We start from the raw sequence: 26,608 nt of genomic DNA on the forward strand, positions 1-26,608 counted from the left end.
AGTGCAGGATTTTAGGAATATTCAGTAATAATTGGGAGGGAGGTGGATCTGAGTGGCTGATTGTTGTTGTGGTGTGAGAATCAGCATAAAAGAAATCTAGAACCGGAGTGTAATTCTTCTGGGAGGGGGCAACCACTGCAGTGTAGGATGATGAGCAGAGAGAGAAGAGGGCAGGGTGTGTAGAAATATGGCCCGAACAACAGGAGTCCGAATCCTCCACAGCTTACTGACATTAGAAACAGCGAAGGCAAAGCATTGCAGTGCTCAGGGTGAGAAACAGAGCTTGAGGAAGTTTTGATTTAGGAATGATTATAATCCCTAATGTACTAGTAATACTTGTTGAGTAACACACTCCTAAGATCCCATACATTTACATTCTATATAGGCTCTTGTGCACATGGATTTGATAGTATATAGCATTTTACATTTTAGGATAGGCTCATGTGTATATTTATACTCGGTTGTATGAACGATTGTAATCCCTATTGTACAAACAATACCTGCGGTTTACCATGAGTTACCGCATGTATATAGTCATCTCAATATGATGTGCTCACTCCTTCCCCTTTTCAACCTTTGGCGAGGTCACCTGTTTTTACATAATGTGTTGTGCCACATACAGCTAATTAGAAGACATATGAATTGAAAAATTGATTGTTTGTTGATTGCATTTTTTATTTTTTAATCATAATTGTATTGTAATTTTTTGCTCGCTTTATATATTACTACAAGTTTTCATGATATAAAATTGAATAACTTTCAAATACAGAGAATGTGGATTATTCAGTAATTTCAATAGTGTGAAAGTATTTTCTTGATAAATAGTTGCATCTAGAGGCAGTGAGCAATTGATAAGTTCACTCTTGAGGCCTCATTTTTGTGTGATTTGTCCCCAGTATATACCCTACTTTTATGTATAATAATGTTGCTCGTCCAGGTGTAGTGGGGTTATATGGGCATACCACTATGTTTGATATGCATTACCCTAATTGGCAAGTTTATTGTCCTATCTCCCAGTATGGTCAAATAGTGAAGTTTCAATAAGAAAGTCACCCTTTACTATTGCCACCCATAATTGGAGGAAAGTGAACGGCCTTTCTCACCATCAAAAGGGCTCAACTAGCCAATGGTAGTGCAGCACTAAGTGCCACTGGTTCAAGTACACATATGACTGCCTGTAATGAGTATTAGCATCTATATACATCTGTTGATAGAGCAACATAGCTTTAATTTATAACTGGTGAGGAGTCGTTTGTTGATCACTTAACCTGGTACAGGGAGTGAAAGTATTTTGGAAAATGTGTAAAGCAAATCATAAGCTGTAGCAATGGAATCCAGTGTGCTGGGCTCACACTGTGTATTAACGAGGTTTCACAATTTGGGTTTGTGTGTGTACCGCCCATAGAAGACAGCCATATTGTTTTCCTGCAGGTAACAGTAAGCATTGACAAATCTAACAGGTCTGGCGTTGGTGGTAAGCATTTTAGCCTTGTCAATGTTTCCATTGTCATGATTTTTTAAAAACGTTCTCGCTGTGTGCTATGCAAAGGTCGATAATATTAATATTGGTTATTCTAGAATGTGAAACTGTAGTTTCTTACCATACCCTCCATCTTTCTCCCCTTTTGTTTGGTTGACAGTGTTCTAGCTGTTTACTTTCTGATCCTGAAACATCTGCTTACGAAGACTATAAACGGCATATAAACAGGGAGGCTTGTAGCTGGAGTGAGAGTAACACAAAAGTAAGGAAGGCAGTTCGTGATGGTGCTGCTTTTTCCAGCTTCCACCATAGTTCTAGATGTTTAAGTGCCTCAAATGCAAGTACATACGGAGGAGTCTTCGTCTAGATCCACTACAAAAGAAGTAAAGGCATCTTCATCTGTAGTGCGTTGAAAATAGAGACCAATATTTTAAAAACGAATGTGCCTAATGTCTGATGTAGTGTCAGAGCGGTACCGAAGAGAGAGTTCGTACATGTAGATGAGAACGGGGAAGGTGTTCTTAACAGAGGGTGACAGGCTTCCGTGAAGATCCTGAAGGAGAAACATGAATCTGTAGCCCATGAAGACTCTTACAACGAAGGAATCACACAACGAGGTAACACAGATATTTATTTAATTAATAATCTCCAAAGTAAAACATCCAGTGTCAGCTGCAAGAGCTGCCACTAACTTTTATATTTTTTCGCAACCATTTATGGAACATATAATTGCTAAAAGGGAACAGGGAGGGAGAGGAAGTGAAAAACAAAGGAACGGAAAGGGACTATAGCTATGTATATACATTATAGAAAAACATGTCAGGGAATATAACACATCCTTCCAATTACAAATACAAGCTATCCCTGCAGGACCTTCCACAAGGGAGGTAGGGGGAATATTGTTCTGGAGGATAATTTACCCATCTGCATTAGTTTTGCCGTCAAGATCCGTTTGTAAAGAGTTGGGCTTTTGACCACCTACTCCAATGCCAAGAGAGTTTGATTTATTTGCAAGATTATGATCATTAGTAGACTTGATACATTGCATAGGAGGAGGTGCGAAATCTTGATCAGGATAGGAATGTTCACCATCAACATGCAGCTCCAACATTTCCATCAGAATGCCCTCTTTCTTTCACATATTAGGTTTCCCTCCTGCACTCCAAGATTTGACATGTGTGACAACACTTCTCTTGTTCAATTTTACTATCTTTAAAGGTTTGGAAAATTTAGACTTGCCTTTCTGGACTATCACTGGCATCTTTATATGTGGCATATGATCCACAGACAGATCAAGATGTTTAACTTTGTGTACAATATCATACCTATGGCTGGCTATTTACTGCTTCCTTTCCACTCTTCTTCTGTTATGCCCTTAATTCACATTTTCACTAAAACATTGTTCAGTGAACTTATGAGAACCCACCATGGGCATAATTTAGATATGGGAATTCTTCCCCTTAGGTACTTGAAGGGACTGATCCCACAAGTAGAGTTGGAACTTAGGCTGTACGCCCACAATATTTCTCTGATCAAATTATGGACAAGAATAATATTTTGAAAAGCCATGTAAATGCTGTACTTAAGATAGAGGTTAAACCTTTCAGCAAGTACATTGGCAGCAGTTGAGGTGTGTTTGATGTTACACTGATTACTTCACCATCTTGTTATATGTAAATTAAATTATATTGTTGGTAACAATGGGTTCGGGAAAACTTTCTCTGCTGAATATCTCCTTCACGAAACTCATGACCTTGTTGGTTGACTCTTTTTCTTCAAATGTTACCACAGGCCATTTGGAGAAATGATCCACCATGACAATGGCATATTGCCTACAAATCTTTAATCCCTTAAAGATACCTTCCACATCAAAGGCAAGCTTCTCCTCCAGTTGATTGGGGCCAAGGAGGTATAATACATTTAAAGATTCTTCTACAATTTGAACTTTCTAAGCAATTTCTCACACGAGTCAAGCTCACGATCTACTAAAATTGTGCTCTTTTTTTAATGCTGACATACTCATGTATCATTGGTGGCTGGCTTTCATGATAACACTCCTGATATTTTCTGGTGGCACACAATCATTCCAGCAAAATATGTTATATGTCAGACTTAGGTCATCAAGAAACTGGAGGAAGGAGTGTAACTCCTCACAAAAATGCCTGATTGGTGGCCACCCTGAAGAATAATATTATTTTGCCTTGCGCAGTATCACATCATTACAATCTTCACCAAACCACATTTTTACTGTTAACTCTACATTTTCTAAAACAGATTTCACCCACACTCACAACTACATTAAGATCATACTCTTCACTACTAGTTAGAGGGCAATGTAGGCGTGATAAGAAGTCTTCACATTTGTTGCTTTTACAAAGAACGTGCAAGACTGTGAAACAATACTCATGTAATTTTGAGCGTAATCTTGAAATATTTGCTGTAGAATGTATTCCTCCCGCCACAGCCCCCCAGACAAGATATCGAACAAACGTTTTGTACCCTGTTTGGAAATTAATTTTATTGCCCCATGTGAAGTGTCTGAAATGGTTCACGCCCCAAACACAAGCCAGCTGTTTTCACTGTATTGCTGCATAAGGTCTTTCTGTTGGGAAGGGTTCTGGCAGCATAACCAAACACCCATTCATTGTGTCCTTGCTGTTGTGACAGTACAGTACCCAGTTGTTATGCACTGGCATCAACGGGCGGTGGTGCAGTCTTTTTCAATTGTAAACAGTGTCAAGGTGGGTGCATTAGTTATGTTTTCATTTATCGAATTGAATGCTTCTCCCAATTCACATCTCTGGGAAGGAGGCATCTTAAGGGGTCCATGACTGTGGTAAATCTTTTGACATATCGTGAATTATGTTCACATGGACCACAAAAGGACAGCAATCATTCCTTGCAGCTTTGTCTTGAGGGGCTTCCAGTCTTGAGCAGACTATGTTTTCAATCTCAAGATGTTGCTGATTGTTTTTGGAAAATATAAGAATGTCAATGTTAAAGTACCTCAAGTCTCTGTCTTTGTCCTTGAACATATGTTACATTGCTCTCTGGAAGATGAGAGGCAGATGCCAGGCTGAAGGGCATCTGCCTATACTGGAAAAGACCAGAAGAGTTTATGAAGACAGTTAATGATCTGAAGTCTTCCGTCAATTTCACCTGATGATATGTGTGTTACAAATCCTGAGTGGAAATACCATAGCTCCATTGAGAATGGAAATATGTTTGTTCACTTAGTTAGTGGATGTTTGTCTATGGAAGTTTTTTAATTCAGATCTCTGAGGTCGACACACAATCGAAGGCTTCCATTGTTGGTTTTTTTGTCAAGATGATGGGTTATATCCACTTGGATGATTCTTCTTCTTCAGTTACACCTTGTAATAGGAGATAATGTAATACATTCTGGAAGTCCTTCCTTACACATAAAGGTACTCTCCTTGCTTACTGCCTAACTGGTACATATCTGTGTTTCTTATTTGATGCATGAACCCTGTTAATGTTTCCAGTCCATCACTAAAGGTTATGGGAATCTCACAGATGAGTGAAGTAGTCTTCTCATCCTCCTGGATGGCTAAAACAGAATCTGGGGCATTGGAGTTTAAGATAATTTGCAGAAGTCTTTGATCCTTTCACCCTAGAACATAAACAGCCCTTTGAGTCAAGTACATTTTTATATTTGCATTTCTTCTCTTGGACTGGGCAATGGCAAAAACAATGTCTAGTAAAGTCATTTGGACTCCCATCAAAGGCTACAACTTTAATCTCAAATTTCGACAGAGATGCACTTCTGCTCAGATTCTATTGCTTCCTGATCAGGTGTGTAACCAAATTTTGACATGTTTATTAAAACTAACACACATAAGAAAACTATGTTCATATGGTTTGAAATCTCAAAATGTGAAACCAAAACCAGTAAAGACATGTCTTCAGGAAAAATTGGCTCACCGTTAGCTATCACAAAATAACATCACTTTATAGCTTCCTCTTCAAGAACATTTTGAGTTCCTTCTTGAATAATTCCAAATGGCCTTTTCTTTATAAGGCTGGAAGTCAGCATGGCAGGTTTTACATCGATGTGAAGGACATTTTTCCAAGAGAGTAACAGCCAGAATCTGTTGCCTGGCAGAGTACAATTAACATCTAAGGGAATAGATGGTTGTTGGTGCAGAAGAGGAATTAGACACAGTACCACCCCCTAACCTACATGGTTATGGAGTCATTCAATAAAACATTAAAGGAGAGTATCCAGATTGTAATTGTGAGCTGATGCTGAATGCCGTATTTGATAGAGAATGTATAACTGTATATTTACTGAGTATTCCATTTATGGCCTACTCCAATTGAGGTGTTAAGTACCTTCATTTGTCAGTGTGTCCCATAGTGATGTTAAGCTCAGAAAAGGTGGACTTTGCTGCCGGGAAGTTTCGGAGTTGAGTTAGAGAAAAGCAAGGTGATGCTAAGATGTTATGTTTTCATGCTCATAAACACCAAGCAGAAAATGAGAAATCTCTCACCCATTACATTTTGGAACTTACATTCTCTCTTCACAGTAGTTGTTTGCAAAAAGCAAGGGAGAGAAAGACAGAAAAGGTACAAGGAGAAAGATAGGAAAAAAGTCACAAAGGGAGAAATCCACAAAAGAACTTGCAAGAGTGAGAAAAAGAGGCGATAAGGGTGGTGTGATGGAAGAAAGGGGCATAGGCAGAATCAAAAGGAGGCCCCTTTGGTATTCTGCGACCCAAACAATCTGCAGCGTTAGCAGCGGGCTCCTAAAAAAAACTTGGGGCCCCTATATTTATTTACAAGTAAAGCACCGAGTACAGCTCTATGGTCCATATGTACGAACACATTTTCCCATAGAGACAGAATGGCTAAAATCCTTTGATACATCTGGCCCTATGCGCTTTTCAGCGGATTTGAGATGCGTCATTCTCTTTGCTTTTATTTACCTTATTATAGTGGCACGTTTGTGGAAGTGTAGACGTGTGCACGTGAGCAGGACAAGTTGATTAGGTCCTGCTAGACAAGTATGTGGAGATTGGTCCTGCTCTCATGTATGAGGGCTGTTCCTTACAATACTTGGGATTGTGCCTCTTTCTTGTGATGAGTAGATTTGAGTCTACCCTCTGTTGTTTAAGAGTGTTGTCGCTGGAGTATCACACGAGGCTGCCCTGCTTCCTGAATTTATACACTTGGCTTCCTTTCTGTATGGTGGGTGATGAGGGCCTAGAAAACCACATCACGTTTTGAGTTTTTGTTATACAAATAGGAAATAAAGGATGTAGGCATGTCCTTTGTTTTCTTCTGAAAGGCCCTAAATTTGCCTACACGTTCCTGATGGGTTTAGCTTACAATAAATATTGCTGCAGATTTTAATCGGGCACATTGCTGCTGCAGAGATGTGCTTTTAAAATGACTGTGCTGGCGCAATTCATCTTCATCCCTTCGGATGTGAGTGCTGGCCTGTGCCTGCCACTTCAGCATTTTCTGTGCGATTCTGTTCTATAGGCTGGCTACGGTCCTGAAAGCAGGGTAAATTTACATCATAATACGTTTAATTTGAGCTCCCTTTTCATTGGCTGTTGAGGTATGCCCTGAATCTCGCAGTGTTTTTGGGCCCGCTCCATGCACAATCTTAATGACTCAGGTGCTCGTCATCCGGAGTATGGTAATTGCATGTTTCATTGTAGAGATGGATAAAGCTAAGAGTTTGGGCCCAATCCAAGGCGCAAACTGTGATGTGCAAAGTGCACACCGACTGGTTTGCAAACAGCAATTCAATTTGCGATACTATGTAAGTAATAATAATTGCATTACAAACTGAGCATTCACCGAGGATCGCAAACTACTCATCTAATGAGTGTTAATAAGGCAGGTTGCTATGTGCCACCAACTGGAATTGACTACGAAATAAGGGATGATGCACTGCAAGGGACTCTAGACTCCCATACCTGTTAGCAAATTACAAAAAATTAAACTTTTTTTTGTAATAGAAAGCCCTGTGTCCATTTAAGGGACAAGTGTTACGTTTAAGTAACAAAAAAAAAAAAAGGCGTGGAATGGGCCCCAGGGCCACCGTCTGTTTCTCCTCACCTGCCCTCCAAGTCTGTTCCAGAGTTACAGCTTCCCCTTTGTGAATCAGACCCCAGTACAGGTGTCTGTCTCGGATCAATGGTTTGCAAACACATTTGCGGTTAGGAACATTGATAATGTCATTGCTCTTCGAAATTAGGATGGAATGTCTCTTTGACAGTTCCTCCTAACTGATATTCGACATTAGTCACAGAACACCTTTTGTGAGTCAGAAAGAAGGGGGTTTGCACATCATAAAACACTTTTTTCAGGTCGCAGACCCTGTGATTTTGTGAATAGTAGTATTTGTGGCTGCTAAACGGTTTTGCACATGTGGCTCTTTGTGTGGTAGATAATGGCTCAAGAGCAAACGTGTCTTGCCACACACCCTTTTATGCACTTAGCCTCCCAAAAGTGCTTTCCTTTTTGTGCCCTCATATCAGCTGGAAACGGGCATAGCTAGATATAGATGATGGATGATCAATGAGGTTGCCCTTCCCAGCATCTGCTAATAATCTGCCAGCAAAACATAACTGTGCATCTTGGATGTTATTTGAGAAACTCATTGTCTCCAACCATACCTTCAAGGAAAGCCTATAGTGATATGCAAAAAGCACATTCTCGCACATCCCAAAAGGTAATCCAACTCTCTCGACCTATTAACGTGCCCAGGATGTCAACTCAGTTAAGTAAATCTCTGGATCAATCATTAATCCCAGCCCATGCATACATACTAGGAGGCCCACGTCTCTCACAGGCGCGTGCTATTGTTCGTCTTGCAAGGTAATAGCAGTAATGTCCAGCAATTTGAGTAAAGGATCTAGATCCGCTGTCAACACATCTGTACCAGCTAGCACCAGTTCCCTGGCGAGATGGACATTAGTCTTACTGGCCCCATTAAGACGTTATAAAAATACCTTTCAAGAACCTTTGCAGTTGCAGGCGGCCCCTGCATATTGTGGTGGGCCACCTTTGTTCCCCTCTCCCCAATCATCTAGGGCAGAGGTCTTCAAACTGGGGGGCGGGCCCCCCTAGGGGGGCCTGAAGTGATCCCAGGGGGGGCCCCAGACTCTGGCCAAAATAAATATTATACATATAACAGGCCTTTGTTTTAAGCAGAAGCATGTTATTGCAGTTTTAAAAAGGTAACAGTTCTTAACTGCAATGTTTAAGTAGGTTTAGACACATTTAAACATTGCCAAGTTTATAAAATAATTGTGAAAAATTCTAAGAGGGGGGCCAATGATTTTTATTTTTCACCTGGGGGGGGGGCGGCATTAAAAAGTTTGGAGACCTCTGATCTAGGGTATGGAGTACCGCTCCCTCCCACTGAATATGTTCAACAATAGGACAATAATAGTCTCAGCAGATAGAGCCCATCTGCTGCTGTTTATATTTGAGCATGCTAAACACTTTACTAGCCAGAACATAGCCCTCTAGATTTTATTTTCTCAAAATTAACCCTCTGCTTGCCTAATAATAGGGACTCCCTGGTCATTCTCAGATATTCTCACCCTCGCTCGGGAGTTAGTACCAGAATTGTACTTGGTACTTAACAGATTAATTTGTACATATTGATAACTCTACCAGATGCACCATTAACACAGTTTTCCATTTCGGCCGCAAATAAATGCATCTGTATTGGCATAGGTCACAAATGGTAGCTGTACGCCAGTGTTTGTGTAAAGCAAAACACAGCGTGAAAACCCCAGACTGTTTTGAATGCCTCCGTTTTCTCCTTAGCAGCTCCGTTTAGAAATGTATTTCTTAGTTACCCATCTAACAAGAGATCTGGAAGACACGTGAAACTTCATCTCCAGCCATGCAAAGTATGTTACTAATATAATCTTAAGAGAAGCCTTGAGAAACTTCTGAGATCCAAATTTAAACAAACACCCAGTAGGAGATAAGGAAAGGCACGTCTTCAAAAACTCCCTTTCAGGATATTTTCGATATACTGGTGAGGAGGAACTGAATTTCAAGCAAAAGGCTCAGACGTTTTTCCTGAGATCCACTCTTGTTTGCCTCCCGTGGTAGAGCTGAGAGGGTGCATTTTTACGAAATGCATGTATGGTAATACTTGTCCAGAGAAATCTGACTATTTTTGGTTCAACTTTATTATATCAGCATGTGGGAATATAAATAGGAACATGTTAAAAAAGTAACTGTAATGCGTACACTTCCTTGTTCCACTCAATGACTTGCATTTTTTATCTGTTGATCTTGTAACCATTTTTCTAAACATCATGGTACCCAAATTAGCATGGGGTGTGACCCTTCCACCTGCTGTAATAACTACATGTTAATCTGTTTATAACTTGTTGCTAATTGCATCAAATTTAGTGATTCATTAACCTCCGAGTCTATGATTTCAAGTACTGATGTGTGTCTCCGTGTAATCCAAAAAATGCCATAAGCCTGGGGCTTACACTTAGCTTAGCAGGAGTACAGTAGAAATATCGTAGTTTCCTCACAAAATCCAGTAGGAAATGCTGAGCTCTAAGGGATGCACACAAGAATGAGCACATGATGTTCCACTCAACATGATCAAGTGCTACTAAGGCATTATCGATATACGCTAACAGTTCAAAGATGTTCATCCCCTTATTTCTTTCTCAAATAAGATTGGAAATTACTCTTCGAACTTTTTCCAACTTGGACACCAAGACTTTTGCAAAGGCCTTGCCATTGAAATGCAGCAGGGAAATAGGAAAATGGGAAACACAGGGATTCCTTTGGAAAATAGTAATAATGGTTTCTCATCAAGATGCAGGGCCTTTTCCAGAGTCCCAAATGGAGTTAAAAGTATGAGATAATTCCTAATCAGGTGGAGAACATCCTGCCAGCAAAATGTCAGGGCTACTGCATAGATTTATTTTAGCATGTGCAGTAGCTCTCTGACGCGGCTGACATTTATTCACTAGTTCTTTTTTTACCCCTCCAAAGTGTTACTGCTTAAATGCTCCTGCCCCTGTTGGTGTGTCATCTATGTAGTCTTCAGAACCTGGACCTTCTCATCACCCACTTTTCACTTATGAAATTTAGAAAAAAACACCCAGTCACGGGCATTGGTGGTAGCCCAAACAATACACTTCAGCAGACCCATCATTATTATTTGTATAATAAAAAAATATAATGAAAAAGCATTCTGCCGGCTTAATCGACATCTGCTCAATAAATTTAGTCTTGGAATAGCCGCTTTTTGATGCCCAGCCTGCGGTTGTTTTCTCCATCCCGAGTGGGTATAAAGACGTGCAGAAAGAGCATCAAATGATAGGACAGCCTTAATAAACTGATCACTTGGGGGAAAGCAGCTTGGATACTAGGCTTGCCAGATGCGTGTCCTGCTGATGCGTCCTGTTCTAGCTGTATGGTGTGTTCCAGTATTCGGTGAACAGAAGCCATCCTAATTCAGTCAGAATAGCATTTACCTCACATTAATCGTTTGTCTTGTATAAGAATTATTAAAGCAAGCAGAAGTACAGTCAGTGATCTGTTTCTTTAAGACGAGGGCACTATCTTTTTTATTTAAAGAGCAGCCATTGGTATAGTTAAATGTTGTGAAGTAAGTATTGGTTCTTCCGCCCATCCAAGTATCAAAGGTTTTTGTTGTGAATAAGGCATATGTCTCTCTTGGAGTAAGATTATCTCTGCCTTTCGAGTTTATTTAAGGTTGTAAAGATGTCTTCTCATTTCCTCTTCTTGCCAAACTGTGTAATGTTCTAGTTGAAAATGTTTTAAAAAACTAATCATGACATTAGTCTACATAACCTAAGCAATAAACGTTCATGCCAAAGAACGAGCCGACTTCTTGAATGCTGGTTGTCCATATTTGAAGGTCCATACATTTGATATGGGGGAAATAAAGCACAGTGCTCAGAAATCTTGGCATCTTTATTGAACAATGAGTTTTCAACACGGGCAGCAATGAATATGTGTCTCCAGAATCTGAGCCAGAACGTTTGCGTCCTCTTCAGTGTCTTGGACTGTTGGATGTCTTTTATCTGACCTTCCTGTAAGTGAACAATGTTTTTTTTGCAAGGTTTCCTCTTGGTCTTTAGCCACGAAGTAAGACTCATACTCACGATAGGTAGTAGTTTAGGTATTTTGCACTGGCTCTGCTTCCAGTGTCCCTAGTTTACAGAGAGGTCACAATTAAGAAGTAGAGCCAGATAATGAGCTTGACCCGAAGTTCTGAGAGGAACTCTGGCTGGCTTATCTAGAAAGGTGTAGCTGTAACTCAGTATGTACAAATACAGTGCCTTTTTAAGACTTGGGCTGATGTCTCGTCAGGCATTTTAAGAGTTCACTGATGCCAATGGCACTCTAATTACGTGGAATGGAACATTCACCATTTAGTTTTACAAATGTCCTAATCTGCCAAACTCTGAATAAGTCACACGGTCTTTTAAAGCATCCTTTTGGTTGTACTGGCATATTACGTGATACAAAAATACATACACTGATTCGTACACAACAAGGCTGGAAATTAGAGTGCACTATTCTGCATATTAGGTCATTGAATAATCTGTAGCTATCTGATAGAGACTTCTAGTTGCAGATTCCTTACCGTAGAATTTTCCCCCAGGCGTCAGACTGCATCAGGAGATTTTTTTCTTCGAGCAATACCCTGCTGTGTTGGTAGGTGGCATCAGTCGACTCCACAGGCATCATTGGCATCGTAGTCGCTGTGATGACGTTGGGGGTAGTACATAGACGCTGCCTCGGGCAATGACGTCAATTCTTTCTTTCCACGCCACGCGCTGATCCGGAGAGAGCTACCCTTGTCGTATTTTGACTGATTTAGACTCTTTTGTCAAGTTTTTGGTGAGTTTTTTGATGCGTCGAGGGATGTCCCCGAAGACCAGTTTCAAACCGTGCGGGGACTGTCACTGCATGGTGTCGGTGACGGATTTGCATCGGGTCTGTTTGTGGTGCCTGGAGCGCGACCACGACCCGAAGTTGTGCTCCGAGTGCTGGGCCATGCACCCTAAGGGCTTGAGGAAGCGGTCCCTCAAGCTTATGGCAGTCCGGCGCTCGACTCCACTTAGGTCCTGGTCTCGGTCGAGGGGAAGGTCTTGAGACCTGTCGCAGAGCCACCACCATTCTTCTCCAAAGTCTTCGGGTCAAGGTAAGAAGAAGTCTAAGAGATACCGTCGGCCTTCGACTTCACCCTGTCCCTCGGCTGATGCGACATGAGATGAGCGTCAACACTGCATTTCTAGTCTATCTGGCAAGCAGATACTGAGGTGGTACAGGTGGCAGGGCATGCCCTCAGACCTCCCCGCCTCTCCTTCAGTGTGTGCATCAGAACACACTCTCCCATTCATCAACACTATGATACCCGGGGACCATGTCCTAGTCACTTAGGGCACACATAGCAACATGATGTTGCTATGTGTGCCCTAAGTCCCTACGTATATCCAGATGTGGGTCCCCTGCTTGCTGCGCCACTGGATTCAAGCTAGCCTGGCTGATGAGGGGTGATACCCTAAAGCCGCTCCCAGGATGCTTGTTTCCAGTCCAGGGAAGACCTGGCTTGGCAGTTTGGGCTGGACTGTTCCTATGGGAGCAGGGTGAACTGATTTGCAAATAGCTGGGTCCAAACTGGGGTAAAGTGGCAAGCAAAATAACGATGGATTAAACATAGATCTATGACAGGGGGTCAGTGTTTTAACAAATTTCAACACTCCATCCATAATTTTATTTTGTGGTGTTGCAATGCCGGCAGTGATACCGGAGAAACTGACAGTGATACACTCGCCCCGCCTGACCTTAGGAACTCACCCACCAACTGCCGTGTCCCGCATACTGATCGATCAGACCAAAACGTAGAGACCAGGCCGCTTGCCTTATAGGCCGGTTCAAACCTGCGCGAATGCCAAGCTATAGTTTCCCTGAACAATGGCCCTTGTGTTTGCCAGTGCCAAGCTTTACCCGGTGGGCCGCAAGTGAGTGAACCGCGAATGGGGAACAACGAACAGTAGATCGACCGTGTGCTGTCAAGGCATCAGCGCGCCTCAAGAAATACATTCATCAACCCAATTATCATACACAATAGTAACACCAATAGAAATAAGCATCGGTCTGTCCGTCAAAACCTACAGATTCATGGAGCTGACCAAAGCCACATATATGAAGTTTGCGGCAGGATCAAGACTGGCCGGATAATGGCGTTTGACACCAGCCTGGAAAATATGACTTATTTGATCCTGCGATTCCCTTTCTTTGTCCCCCTAAATCGTGCTTGGCCTAATGCCTTTTATACGTCCATTACAAGTCACATTATAACCCTGGACTGCGAGGTATGTATAGCTTCAAACACGACCCATAGTGAATAGCCAAGGCAGCTGTCATTTAACCCCGAATCTAGCGCCTTTTATTCCAGCACAGCACATTGAACAAGTACAATAGGTTCTGAACAAAAGGCATTCTGAACAGGCATAGCTCAAAAGTGCTTTCATACGTGATAGTGAAGGAAAATCCAGGTGAAAGGTCTACCTGAGATCACAGAATTTGAGAGAGATTCTGCTTCCTTTCAGCACCAAACAGCCATTGAGTGGTTAACTGTGTGCATTCTCTTTTTGCTAAGGCTGTGTGTTACCTCTGCCTATTTCCGGAGGTTCTCTTCAGCGAGAACTCGCGTAGCTCCGATTATTACAGACAGCATATTGAATCAATGCAATAGGTTTTGTACGAATAGCATTCTGAACGCACGTATCACAAACGTGCTTTCATAACGATAAGGGAGAATCCAGGTGGAATACAATATGTGCCTAAGCTCACGGAATCTCAGAGGGAGACGCGCGATTAATGCCCGCTTGCTGCCTTTCTGCCTAAACTCGCAGAATCTGAGAGGGAGACAACGGATTAATGCTCGTTTACTGCCTTTCTGCCTAAACTCGCTGAATCTGAGCGGGAGACAAGTGATTAACGCCCGCTTACTGCCTTTCTGCCTAAACTCTGGAATCTGAGAGGGAGACACGCGATTAATGCCCGTTTACTGCCTTTCTGCCTAAGCTCACGGAATCTGAGAGGGAGACACTTGATTAATGCCCGCTTACTGCATTTCTGCCTAAACTCATGGAATCTGAGAGGGAGACACGCGATTAATGCCCGCTTACTGCCTTTCTGCCTAAGCTCACGGAATCTGAGAGGGAGACACTTGATTAATGCCCGCTTACTGCATTTCTGCCTAAACTCACGGAACCAGAGAGGGAGACGTTAATTATACTCGTTTTTGGCTCTCCTCCACCACACATGCATTAAATGGATGTCTGTTTCCTTTCTTTTGATGTAAGGCCTTGCTTACCTCTGCGCATTACACCGGTTCTCTGTAGAGAGAACTCGACCTGGGGGTATTGGCCCTGCCATGGTGAAGCTATCCCAGCATTGCAGCGCTCAAAGAAAACTCTAGCAACTCCTTATGGCAAACCTTTGCCCTCTATGAGGTGGAGCTCGCGAGTTTGCACAAACGCCATGTTGTTCCGATTGACACTTCCCCGTCGCTTGCCTTCCGCAGTGGACCTTCCTGACACTAGGTATGGCGGCAGTAGGGTCGCGGTATCGTGTACAGCATTGTAAAGGGGAAGCCGGTGGACAATTACCCCACGTATGAAAGAAGCAAGCTCCCGCAGAGCAAAAGTGACTGGGGGTATAAGCTTCCGGCCTTCATGAAGCCCACCGTGCTTACCTTGTCAAGGCAACGCCTCTGCCCGAGCCTCCTGTTGTGCAAAAAATGGTTAGATGCCATGAAGTAAGTGGCAGTGCCTTTATCGTTTATGTGTGGTAAAGGCCACTAGGACCCAGGCCTGGTTTCAGGATTTTTTATCTGGATGGACCAAGGGTTCATTCGGGTGGGCCAACGTGAGCCCAATTTTTTTGTCAATTCTGGAGGTAGCCTACAGGCACTAGATTTACATCACATCATCTTCCAAACAGGCATACAGTGAATGTAGACAATTATTTGACAGTAAGAGCTGATGTCTATACTCACCAGCCCCATGCAGCAGGCCAAGCTTCAACACAAGCAGCTGGATTCCAAGCAGATTGTATTAGGTCCCTGTTATCAGGGACCTAATGCAAGCAGGTGCTTGTGAACCCCATCTGTAATAATGATATTGCTGGCGCACATGTATAGCCTGCGCTATATTCAGAGGGTGTTCCCTCATTTGCATGGGGATTGACCCCACACAAAGGAGGCTATCAGTTTGCCTCTTGGTCTGCCCCGTATTATGGATGTGGATGCAAAAGCAAAGAGACACACAACATGGGAAACAAAGGCAATTATCCAGACTACCACAATACCCCAGCCATGGTCTGGTTTTCTACCAATCTGAACTAAATCCTCCGTAACATCCACTTGCTTCTCTAGGGTTATGTCACGTCATGTTGATGTGTAAAGCACACTCTCACCCTGGAGGGTATCCTGGCACTGAGCAGGTGTGAGATCAGCCAAGCCTAGGGCCTAACATGGTTACTCGAAAAGCCCAGTCTTCAGCTTCTTGTAGAATTCAAGAAGTGGGTAGGCGACTAGGATGTGTAACAGCACATCCTTTCACTCTTTAGGTACGAGGTAGGAGAAGGCTCAACAGCAATATCTAGTATTCTCTATGTATGGTTTGTCTGCAAAAAGGAGTCCTGCTGAGGTGACAGGAAGGTTTGTGAAAGCAGATGGTTTTGTTGAGATATGCTGGATCTGAGTCCCTTGAAATTCTGGGTGAGGAGTTTGTAATGTGCTCATTTATGTATGGACAGCCATTGTAGCTCCTTTCAGTGAGATGAGATGTGTGTGTGTGTCGTGGGAGATTGAGAGTGATTTGACAGCCGAATTCTGGATATTCTACAGCATCCTGATAAGATGCTTGTTGATCCCTGCATAGAGGGTGTTCTTGCAGTCTCGTTTGTTGGTGGCATGAATGTGGGTGATGGTTTTCTGGGTATTGACTCGGAGACATTTGAAAATATTCCTCAGTATCGTCAGGCAACAATAGCGTTGAGTTGGGCTGTACTGTTGAGTTTGCAGTCAATGATGATCTGATAGTACTTGGCATGGGTTATTTAGTTCTGTGGTAAATCTAGATAATTAGCATTATTTCCACCATTTCTATATCATGCCACATTACATAATCCAATGTAGTCGTTTATTGAACTGAATTCTCATCAGTCCCATTTCAAGTAGATGTAGTTAGTCAAAGAGTATCACTATATCCAGGGCCACTGAATTTATGTGTTAAGGGAGGACCAAATTCTGTTGCAGGATTGGCTAAATTATGCAGCAAGAAAACTCAAATTATATGGTGTAATGTGGCAGCATTTCGTGATAGTATTACTAAATTATCTTGTATTTATTTACACTTGCTAACACAGTCTGGGCCTATGTTATACTTCATTAGCATAGGTTCAAAACACAAGTATAGCAATAAGCAACAGAAAGGTGACCAGTCAACCTTTGCAGAGGGTCTTCAACTGTGCTGCAACATGTGTTGCAGCATTTTTGTTTAGTAACTTTTGATCCGTTAAAGCTAGAATTTTTTTTTTTAATTTGCCGATTATGCAGCAGATGATAGACTGTGGCAAATACAGCAAATCCATAATTTTGCTGAAAACACCACAGCCATAACATTCTATAATTCCTGTGCCCCTGATTATAACCTGGGAGCATGCATTGTACTGTAAAAACATATCTGAATATGAAGCGCTTACATTTGTAACTCTGGCATACTGATGAGAATAAATTCTGCCCCGCTCAATATCTTACTTAAGATAACACAGTTATGTACTTTACCACAGCATCTGGCAGAACACAGACAGACACACTTAGCGCCTAATTCACAAAAGCAAACTTACTCTTTTGTGTAAATGTACTTTTTTTGGTATTCATATACTAAAAGTTTAATTTTACTAACATACATTTTACGACTGGGGAGACTCCACATATAAAAAGTTAGAGCTGTGCTACCTTTTATGTGTGGAGCTGTCCTCCTTAACTGCGGCATCTTTGGAGTCATAAGATTACTGTTAGTAAAAATAAACTTGTCGTTTACCGCTGTGAATCAGGCCTTTACTCTATTAGGCTTCTTATTTCCACATGAATTCTAGGGTAATGGTGGGACATTTATGATTTCCTCTCCCTTGTGGCTGCTCATTCAACGAGGCATGCAGTGGTACTATCTCAATAGTATTAGGCATGCCCCATCCTAAAGTATATTGCTGTGTGCATCATACACAAACTGAAAAACATAAATACTCTCAGAACCCTCACAGAAGCTGTAATTGAGGTGGAGAAGGCCATTCAAAGGCCTGGGCCCTGGTGTCTCTGTACCTGCTGCACCATTGACAGGTAAATCTCTGTTCCACACCCTCAACTACAGATGAAGGACCCAGAGAAAGCTCGAGCCAGAATTGAGCCCGAAGCCTTGCTCTGGCTCAGCTCAAGGTCCTGTTGGAACTTTGAGCTCATAACAACCCGAGCTTTAATGTACCTTCTGTCTGCCACCCTCGATCTAACTGGGATGTGGCGGTATGGCCAGCTTCCAACTCTGGACCTTAAACAGCCAGGTTTGAGTCCCTGCATTGGCTCAACATCCTGTGATTCTGGGCAAGTTTCTGATGCCTAAAGAAAATGAATGTGATCTTGTGGTCTTTACAGGGTGAGTTTGCACTATATAAAAACTTGTACAACATGAAACCAAAAAACCTAGAAAATTTGCAAATTCCGCACTTGAAATGTGTGATCTAAGGTCAATACTTTCTTTCACCAAAAGTCGTTTTTCTTCCTATTTGCACATGAAAGCAGTATAATAATCTAGACCACTTGCTCCCTGTGACAACTGTTTTGCCTCTTGGTTCACTAATAGCACTGTCACCAAGTGTGAGGACAGGGGTAGCCATTGACTCTAAGTTCATGTTTAAAAACTATCACTCTTAATAAGTACTTCTCAGTGCAGCACTGTTTGACATACTAATATTAAAGCTTCCACATCTTAAAGAAATGCACTTTTTTGGATTGTGAAAAGATTATCATATTTTATGTAATGTTTGTTGTATGGTTTAAATAGAAAGAATTTCATGGCTTGGCTCATGTTGTGCATTAAGAGCGAGGCCAGATTCTTGGTCTAAGAATCAAGCCAGATCCTTAGCTCAGCTCTTACTTGGCTCTCCCCATTCATTTATTGGCTCACCCACCTCTACACCCAACACACACTGCACAGTTGTAGTTTGCTTCAGAGACGAGCTAGGGTTCCCACCTGGTGTGTTTTTTTTTTTTTACTAACATTACCAGATAGTACAAAAATAGGTAAAAATCATCTAAAGCCGGTATTCTCTCCACTTAATAGTATATACTTAAAATACTAATCATACAATGTGCTCTAAAGTGTGTTATAGAGGTTCCTCAATGACCCCTGACTGATAATTAAAGTCAGTGAAAAAACATCACAACTTTCGGACGTTGACAAGGAGGAAGCACTTAACAGCTGGCCTCTTATACTGTGACTGGGTGGGCCCCTTGCTAGAACCGGGCCTGCTTAGACCTCTTACATCCTTGTCTTGGGGAGTACTAACCCTACCTCCTTTCATACCACACAACTTGAGCAATTCACCCGTCTCCACAAGTTAGCTGTCTCCATGTTGTTCACTGGTCATGTTGTGCCTATCCTGGTCGCTATAAGCACTGCCGTTCCAGCTCCAGGTGCTTGCTGCGATGTCCTGCTCAAAGTCGGAAGAGCTTGCTCCCCCGGTGCCTTATCCGGGCCCGCTATCTTGGCTGTAGACACCCGTGTGGTGGTCCGGTCTGCTCCTTCGAGTTGCAGCAGTCTGTGCTACTCAACAATCCTTCTCGCTGCCACTGGTACAATGTATGCAATTTCTGAAGACCCAGCTATGAGCCTCTGTCCTGGACTCTCGCTCCCCGCTCTCCGGTCGTTCTTTCCTGTAGCTCACTGTATCACGCTTGGGGTATATGTAGTTATGCTCTCCTGAGTTTTAGAGAAGAGGAGGGACCCTTCTCCATCCGGCCTATCTGCAGTGGTAGCAGATGACGATCACAGCAGCATTACATCAGCTTCTCCCGGCTAGTTGAAGTCCTCCCAGTTTTGGCATTGCAACTCCCTCTATTGTGAGGCCAAGTAAAGGCCTTTGGATTAAAGCCGCTGCTGTCCCAGTCCTGTACACACTTTACCCATTTCTGACAGCTCTTGCCACGGGCTGCCCTAGCCACCCCTCTTCTCGGGTAAGTTGCTCTGCATGGTTTAGGTTATCTGCCTTATGGTCGTAGGCTCTGTCTTGATACTGTGATGCAGCGGGTCACTTCCACACTACAGCAGGACCACCTAGCAGGGTCCGATCGGGTCCTCTCCACGATCCAATGCTATCCTCCTGAGGTCCAATGAGTGGTTCCATGGCCTCATCACTGTTGGCACTTCTTCCTGGGGCAGCTCCAATCTTCCTGGGGACATGGCACATTGACCCCTGTGCCGTCGCTTTCCCCTTTAGCCGGGTCCTACGCAAAAGGCCCACCTTACAAATAAATGCTGCAAGCCAATCGTGGTACCCGCTTATCGCAGGTTTTGCGGTCCTTCCCACTCCCAGTTGCCCGCCTTCGGGAGGCGTTCAATGCAGGCCCCTATTGACTGGTCCAGCTGCTCCTCCACGACCAGCAGCCTTTTTTCTTCTGGAATCCCAGAATTGTGGCTGGAACACCACAGAAGGAACCCAAAGTGAGGAAGATTAGAATCTAGACCTAACTCTCGATAATGAGGATGCAGCTAAATATTTCATAGTCCAGCGAGTATCCTGTCAGAACCCAGCTGGCCGTTAGCATCGTCCTGCCTCTATCCTGTAAATATGTAATGAGGAACCACCTACAAGCAACGCCGCTTCTTAAACATCGTTTGTGCTACCAGAGGATCTAGATGGAACTGCTTGATTGGTTGTTATCCTGTAAACGTGTAATGAGGAACCACCTTCCTGCAACGCCGATTCTTAAACATCGTTTGTGCTACCAGAGGATCTAGATGGTACTGCTCGATTCGTTGTGGCAACTCCTTCCTGTCTTCTACTGTATTTTAGTACAGTGTGAAGGATAAGAAAGCAACTTGGACCTCTGCCCAGGAAAAGGCCAGGCCAAGGCTACTAGGATGCAACAGCCTTCAAGATTGGGCAGGGGAGTGTTACCATGGGTCAGTGCAACCTGCGCACCTTGACCTAGATAATACTGCTTTTGGTGGATACTATCTCAATTTTTTGTTTTGGGGGGGGGGGTGTGGGTAAAGGGCCTTCAACCTTCATCATTGCAACTTTAAAAAGTCTCCGTACGCTCCTAGAAGCTGGAGAGTCACCTCCTGTTTCCTGGCTTTTCCAGTGGTTGTTTCATAATTCAGACTGTGCTTCAGTTATAATAGTATTTTCATTGGATAATAACACACCAAAGCACAGTTTGCATTGTGCAGGAATATCTGATTAAAAATGCCTGCTTCCAAAGTAAGGGTCTTTTTTCTTGACTTATTAGAATTTGAAGTGTTCCAGCAGTGAATGATGTGTTTTGATTTCAGCTAAACACTGCAGAGCAGCATCCCCCCCTTCCTTCCTGCTGTCTGCTGTGCCTCACAGAAGGGACCAACCTAGATCAAGTCGCCCAGTGTCTCTTGTCTCCTCGAGGTAGAATGGCTTGGAGTGTTGGCGCCCAAATCAGTCTGGCCAGACGGTGAATGTTTTTCAAGTCTTCAATGACAGATTTCCATTCAAGAGCTTTCTAAAGCGCATTATTTTTTTTGTTTGAAAGTGGCTTGAGCCTCTTTAATTTCCAAAATGCAGGTGAACATACATTTTTCCATTTTTCTTCTGTTTTATTTGAAATGAGTTGATTTTCAAATTGCTCCGTTAGTTGCTCAATCATAACACGCTAATAACTGTTTTCTCACTGTAATATAGTTAGCCCGTTGGCAGGTTTACCCAATGTGCTATAAAACCTAATGGTGACCAAAAGGTCTGGAAAAAGTAATATGCATTCTTGTTCCCTTTGACAAATACATAGGGGTACTGAATGCCTAATTAACCCGAATAGAATGTGGCTGCAAATCATTCTTTGAGTGCAAACCCAAATTCTGCACCAATAGCAGGGTTACAAACTGGGTTCAGATTAGCTGCTATACGGGTATTTAATCAGAATTTTGTGGTAGCTGAAGCCTGTCACAAACTGTGGAACCAATTTTGTTTCCCTCCCTTTGTCAGAAATTCTTGTTTGGTTCAGAAACGGACATTATTCACCTCTCACAAAGACCTCTTTGACCATAAGTAAGAAACTAGACAGCCGGGGTACAAGCTATCCTTTTGACCTTTTACCTGTTAAGGAAAGAGGTCACATTATTCAAAAAACAATACATTCCATTCCATTACTTTACATTTAAAACACCTTCTTCTTTATCCTCTTCTTTCTGATCGCCTTCGAGGAGTTAAGAGAAAAAGAGACAACAGGTTAGTGGCCCCTCTGTTTAACCACTTAGGAATGTCCATAACATTCACTAATAGCTCACTTTTCACCATTCCTAGGTGCCAGGCTCACAATAAGGTGCGAATTGCATTTCATCAGTAATTATCGCGCCATGCGCTTTATCTAAGTAGCATAAAACTTTTGTATGCTGTTTTGTTGGTGCGCAGATTGCACCTGTATTTTGCAGCCAAGCTTGATCGGGCCTATATACACCACTTTGTGCAGATGTGGATCGTGCATACAGAACTTGACTAAAGACTTCGGAATAATTAAACATTGCTTTTGTTTTTTGCTATGATAAACATGTAATATGCTTCTATCTGATAGAGACATCTAGCCGCAGATTCCTTACTTTAGAATCCTCCCCAGGCGCGAGCCAGGATCTGGTAACTTTATTCCCATAGAATGACCATGCGTTGGCAGAGGGCGCAGTGCCATATTGACGTCGTCCACCGGATGTGACGTCAGGAGAGTCCATATAACCCCCTCGCCGACATCAGTTCCCTCTTTTCTGCACTTGCAACGCAGATCCGGTAACGGTTGGTTAGGACTTTTTTGGCCTACTTTGAGGTTTTCGTCGACAGAACAGTGTGCTTTACTGTCCAGGTCTTCAGACTTTAATCCCTGTGAGTCCTGTGGACAACAAATGTCTGCTGCGGACTCCGACTGTTTTTGTATATAGTGCCTGGAGAGCACTACAGCGTCAAAGAATGCGAATCCTGTTGGAGTCTCCATTCGAAGGTTCTGTGGAGCACTGTATGAAGCTTCTAGCGTTGTGGATGTCGGAGAGATCCCAGTCTTCACGTCAGTCACTGTCTCCTCGTACCAAAGACCTGTAATGGGCCCTTTCAAGGAGTTTTCTTGTCAATGTCCTTCTCCATCAACATCACTAGGTGAGTCCCGATGTAAACGGTCGAAGTCACGAAAGTTACCGACATCCCCGCATTCGGTCTCTCATCATTCCTCGGCTGAGGAGCCTAGGCCTAAGTCTGCCCCTTGTTTCCCTCCCTTTTCTGGTACTGGGGTGACTGTGACCCAGATGCTTGAATTCTACAATTCCCTTCATGGTATTTTAGGGAAATCACCTTCCCCTGGAGAGCCTGTGGGTCCCAAGGAGGTGCAGAGGCCTTGACTGTCTCCAAACGGAAGGGCTTGCCCTCGGTTCCAGTTAGGCCTCTGGCTTAAGTTGACAGAGCCATTACAGCGCCGGTGCACTGCCCTTTGGGGTTCACACCTTCGGCACCGGTAGTGGAACAGCCAACTCAACTGGTGGCACCAGTAGACCTCGCATCACTTTCTCAGTCTAAATTCGACATCAACGTTGGGTACAGCACCAGTCATGTCATCTATCCCTGACTGCTCTCCTCATCCTGGGGAGTCCCGTCATGCTCGTACTTCTGAGGGACATGGTGAAGAGGCTATGGATATACCACACCGCTTTCACAGGTGGAGCAGCCTCATATGGAGGACAGCTGGATAGCTAACCTAGCTACGGCTAGTGGTGTGGATTCTTCCCCAGCCTCTTGCTTACTTTCACCTTCTGGTCTTGCTATGGAGGCAAATTTCTCTGTAGCTGACATGCTAAGAAGGGTTGCTGTGATTTTGGATTTGACACTTCCTTCAGTGGAATTGTCTTTGGATCCTCTCATTGATGTTCTTTATCAAGGACAAATGGGAGTTGAGCCCATACTTCCTTACAGTGAAGACCTACAAGACGTTTTGTTGGGTGCTTGGGCTCAGCCTGGTGTGGAGGGCCTTGTTGATCAGGCTAAATCTCATAGGCACCGACCAGCTCCAGGTGTCGGGTTTGTTTAATTAGACATCCTACTCACTGTAGTTTGGTGGTACAGGCTGCTTTAGCCTCCCAGGATTTTGCGGCTCTCACACATGTGCCATCTGATAGAGATTCCAGGAGTGTGGATGTTTGTGGAAGGCATATTATTTCCTCCACGAGTTCTGCCTTACGTTCTGTGAATATGTCTTGTGTTGTGTTTTCACATTCATTATGGGACTCATTGGCAAATATCTTACCTACGCTTCCAGATGATATCAGGGGCACTCTTGTCCTTATGATTTAAGATGCCCAACAGGCAGCTAAACTAAATCATTGGCTGGGGTAGGGATTCTGCTGTGACTGTGGATTGGTGCATGGCCTCTTCAATGGCACTACGTCGCCAAGCGTGGTTACTCACCTGGATTTTCAAAGGCAGTTCAAGCCACATTAATTGACATGCCTTATGATGGTGCCAGTTTATTTGGTACACAGTCTGACTCCGCTTTAAGGAGTTTTCGTGATAGTAGGGGTGGAACAGTGAATTAGGTTTGTTCCGCCCTATCCTTTGCTCTAGTTAATACTTCCTGTACTAACAGATGAACCATGCTTCGGCAGTGTTGTGAAACTTTTTCTGTTGTATATCTATTCCACCTAATGGTGGCACCCAGTGCTTTCGGCAGGTGTTATTTTTTCCTTCAATTTTTTTCTTCAATTTTTTCCTTCCTTCAGGTGTTAAGTATAAAGTATTGGGATATTATCCTAGGCCCCTATGCAGAAGGTTCATGCCTGATGTTTCAAGGCTACTTTTATTATTATTCTTTATTACGTTGTGTGAAAGTGGTAGTTCTCCACATCAGGCTTGTCCATGGAAGCTTCTTAGCTGTCTATTTCTTTTTAAACCTGATTTAAAGGTAATGCTGTTTACTTAACTCCGAAGAAGAGCTTGTGCTCAAGAGTCGATACCTTCATGGTATGCACCTTAATCTAAGTAGAGAAATGTTTTGTATGCCCGGTGAGCATTTATATATATATTTACACAGCTGGGATTCCTTAGCTTGTGGGCTATAACACCTTCATTTGGGATAGAGTTCCTCCCTCTGCAGAAGGTGAGGTCTTGTATTCATAAGGTCGAGTATCCCTTATAGGGAATTTGTAATATTTCCAACTCCATAGGAGTGATGGTATATTATTCATTGTGAAGATGTTTTTCTTTTTCTTCTAATTGTTAATGCAACCTTCGGGTTCTTTATAAGGATTATACAGCACTAAAAGCCTTTGCTGTCCTTGAAGGTGTCTGTTTCCTATGTCTTTCGTAAACTGTCAAACAAGGTGGCTGTTGTTTTACGTTATTTGTTCATACATTCTACTTTACTGATGATATGATGGCATCAGTTTTCTACTTTTGTTAGATGTGATACATTGGAAATCAGATCACCTTGGGGACTATAAGACTTTGTTTTAGTTTTAAAGGTTTTATATCAGATAACCATCGTAGTTTGTTGGATTTTCTGCACTTTGTTGTAGACATTTGTATGTTCATGATCTTTGAACTTTCTTCTTTTTCCTGGCTTATGTCAGGCTATCATGGATCTTTATTGAGAAGTTTCTCTCTCTAGATTTTGTTCATTGTCTTATATATAATAATAATAATATTAGTGACTCTTAGGAGTTACTCTGCGCTTTTGTGTTTGCATTCAGATATTTCCTTCTTTTCAAAGGGTTTTACCTTCTTCTCGGGTATTTTTCTTCTTTATGAAGATAATTATCTCTGTTGTGCATTTAGGTGTTTATGCCTCATCTTGGAACAGCTGGTTTCATCGTGTCTTGACTCCACTTGTTAAAGGTTGGGATCACAATTTAGTAAGTGTTGTCATAATACTCAATATACAGTCATCAAAATGATTCTTTTTATTTAAGAATCTTGTAATTTGTTTTTAAATTTTTGCGTAATTAACTTTTCTAGCTCATTTGTAGTCTTATTCAGTATAAGAATCACATATTCACCTTGGTTTCTGCCATTTTACCAAAGTCCCATTTAAAAATAAATAAATATATATATGTATAAATATATATATATATGTGTGTGTGTGTTTCTTACATGGGTATTCGTGTGTTACATTCTTATGTTAGCATGTTGAAAATGTCTTGAAGATGTTTTATCATCTATAGCTACTTTTACTGGGGGGGGGGGAGTATATTTATATGCCAAATGGCCGCTATTTTTGTCTTCAACTCCTTGTTAAAGAAGGCAATTGTATGTTTTTCTGCAAGAGATAAACATTGTATGTCTTATTGTGTAGTTCTGGTATGATATACTTTTATATGGTAAGAGGCATTGTTCAATAGCATGCTTGCTGCTCTGTGTTTCAACAGTCGTACATGCACTTTCGATCTACATATAAAAACAAATACATTCATATTCATCACCTCATTACATATAGGAACAAATGTATGTATATCCGTTACCTCATTTAGTAATACTGTCCTACGGTCATGGGTAGAGCTTTTTACTCATATTCTCTTTATTATTGTGATATCATTGCTGTGGTCCTTTCAACTGTATTGATGAGGTGTTCGTGGAGGGGTTTGCATCCCCTTAGGAGAGCAAGTAGTTTATTACTCCTCATTGTTAGTTTGCCTCCAACACTGATTGGTCATGTTAACATGGTTTTTCCTTATTCCATGATTTTTTAATGTTCATGACTCCTTATATGTGGTTCCTTCCACAGGACTTAGGTCGTGGAATATGTTACGGCTCAACTACATTATTATGCTTTTTGCTTTGCTCTAG

At 42.4% G+C, this 26,608-nt stretch overlaps 1 protein-coding gene and 1 pseudogene across 2 annotated transcripts in view; one reads left to right on the forward strand and one right to left on the reverse strand.

Moving 5' to 3' along the window:
- Positions 1-26,608, forward strand: part of PRMT3 (protein arginine methyltransferase 3) — a 739,945-nt gene that overhangs the window by 298,489 nt on the left and 414,848 nt on the right. The gene's annotated exons all lie outside the window — the stretch shown is intronic.
- Positions 18,981-19,139, reverse strand: LOC138286315 (U6atac minor spliceosomal RNA; annotated as a pseudogene).

The sequence above is a fragment of the Pleurodeles waltl genome, chromosome 3_1 (assembly GCF_031143425.1).
Source record: "Pleurodeles waltl isolate 20211129_DDA chromosome 3_1, aPleWal1.hap1.20221129, whole genome shotgun sequence".
Taxonomy (NCBI): domain Eukaryota; kingdom Metazoa; phylum Chordata; class Amphibia; order Caudata; family Salamandridae; genus Pleurodeles; species Pleurodeles waltl.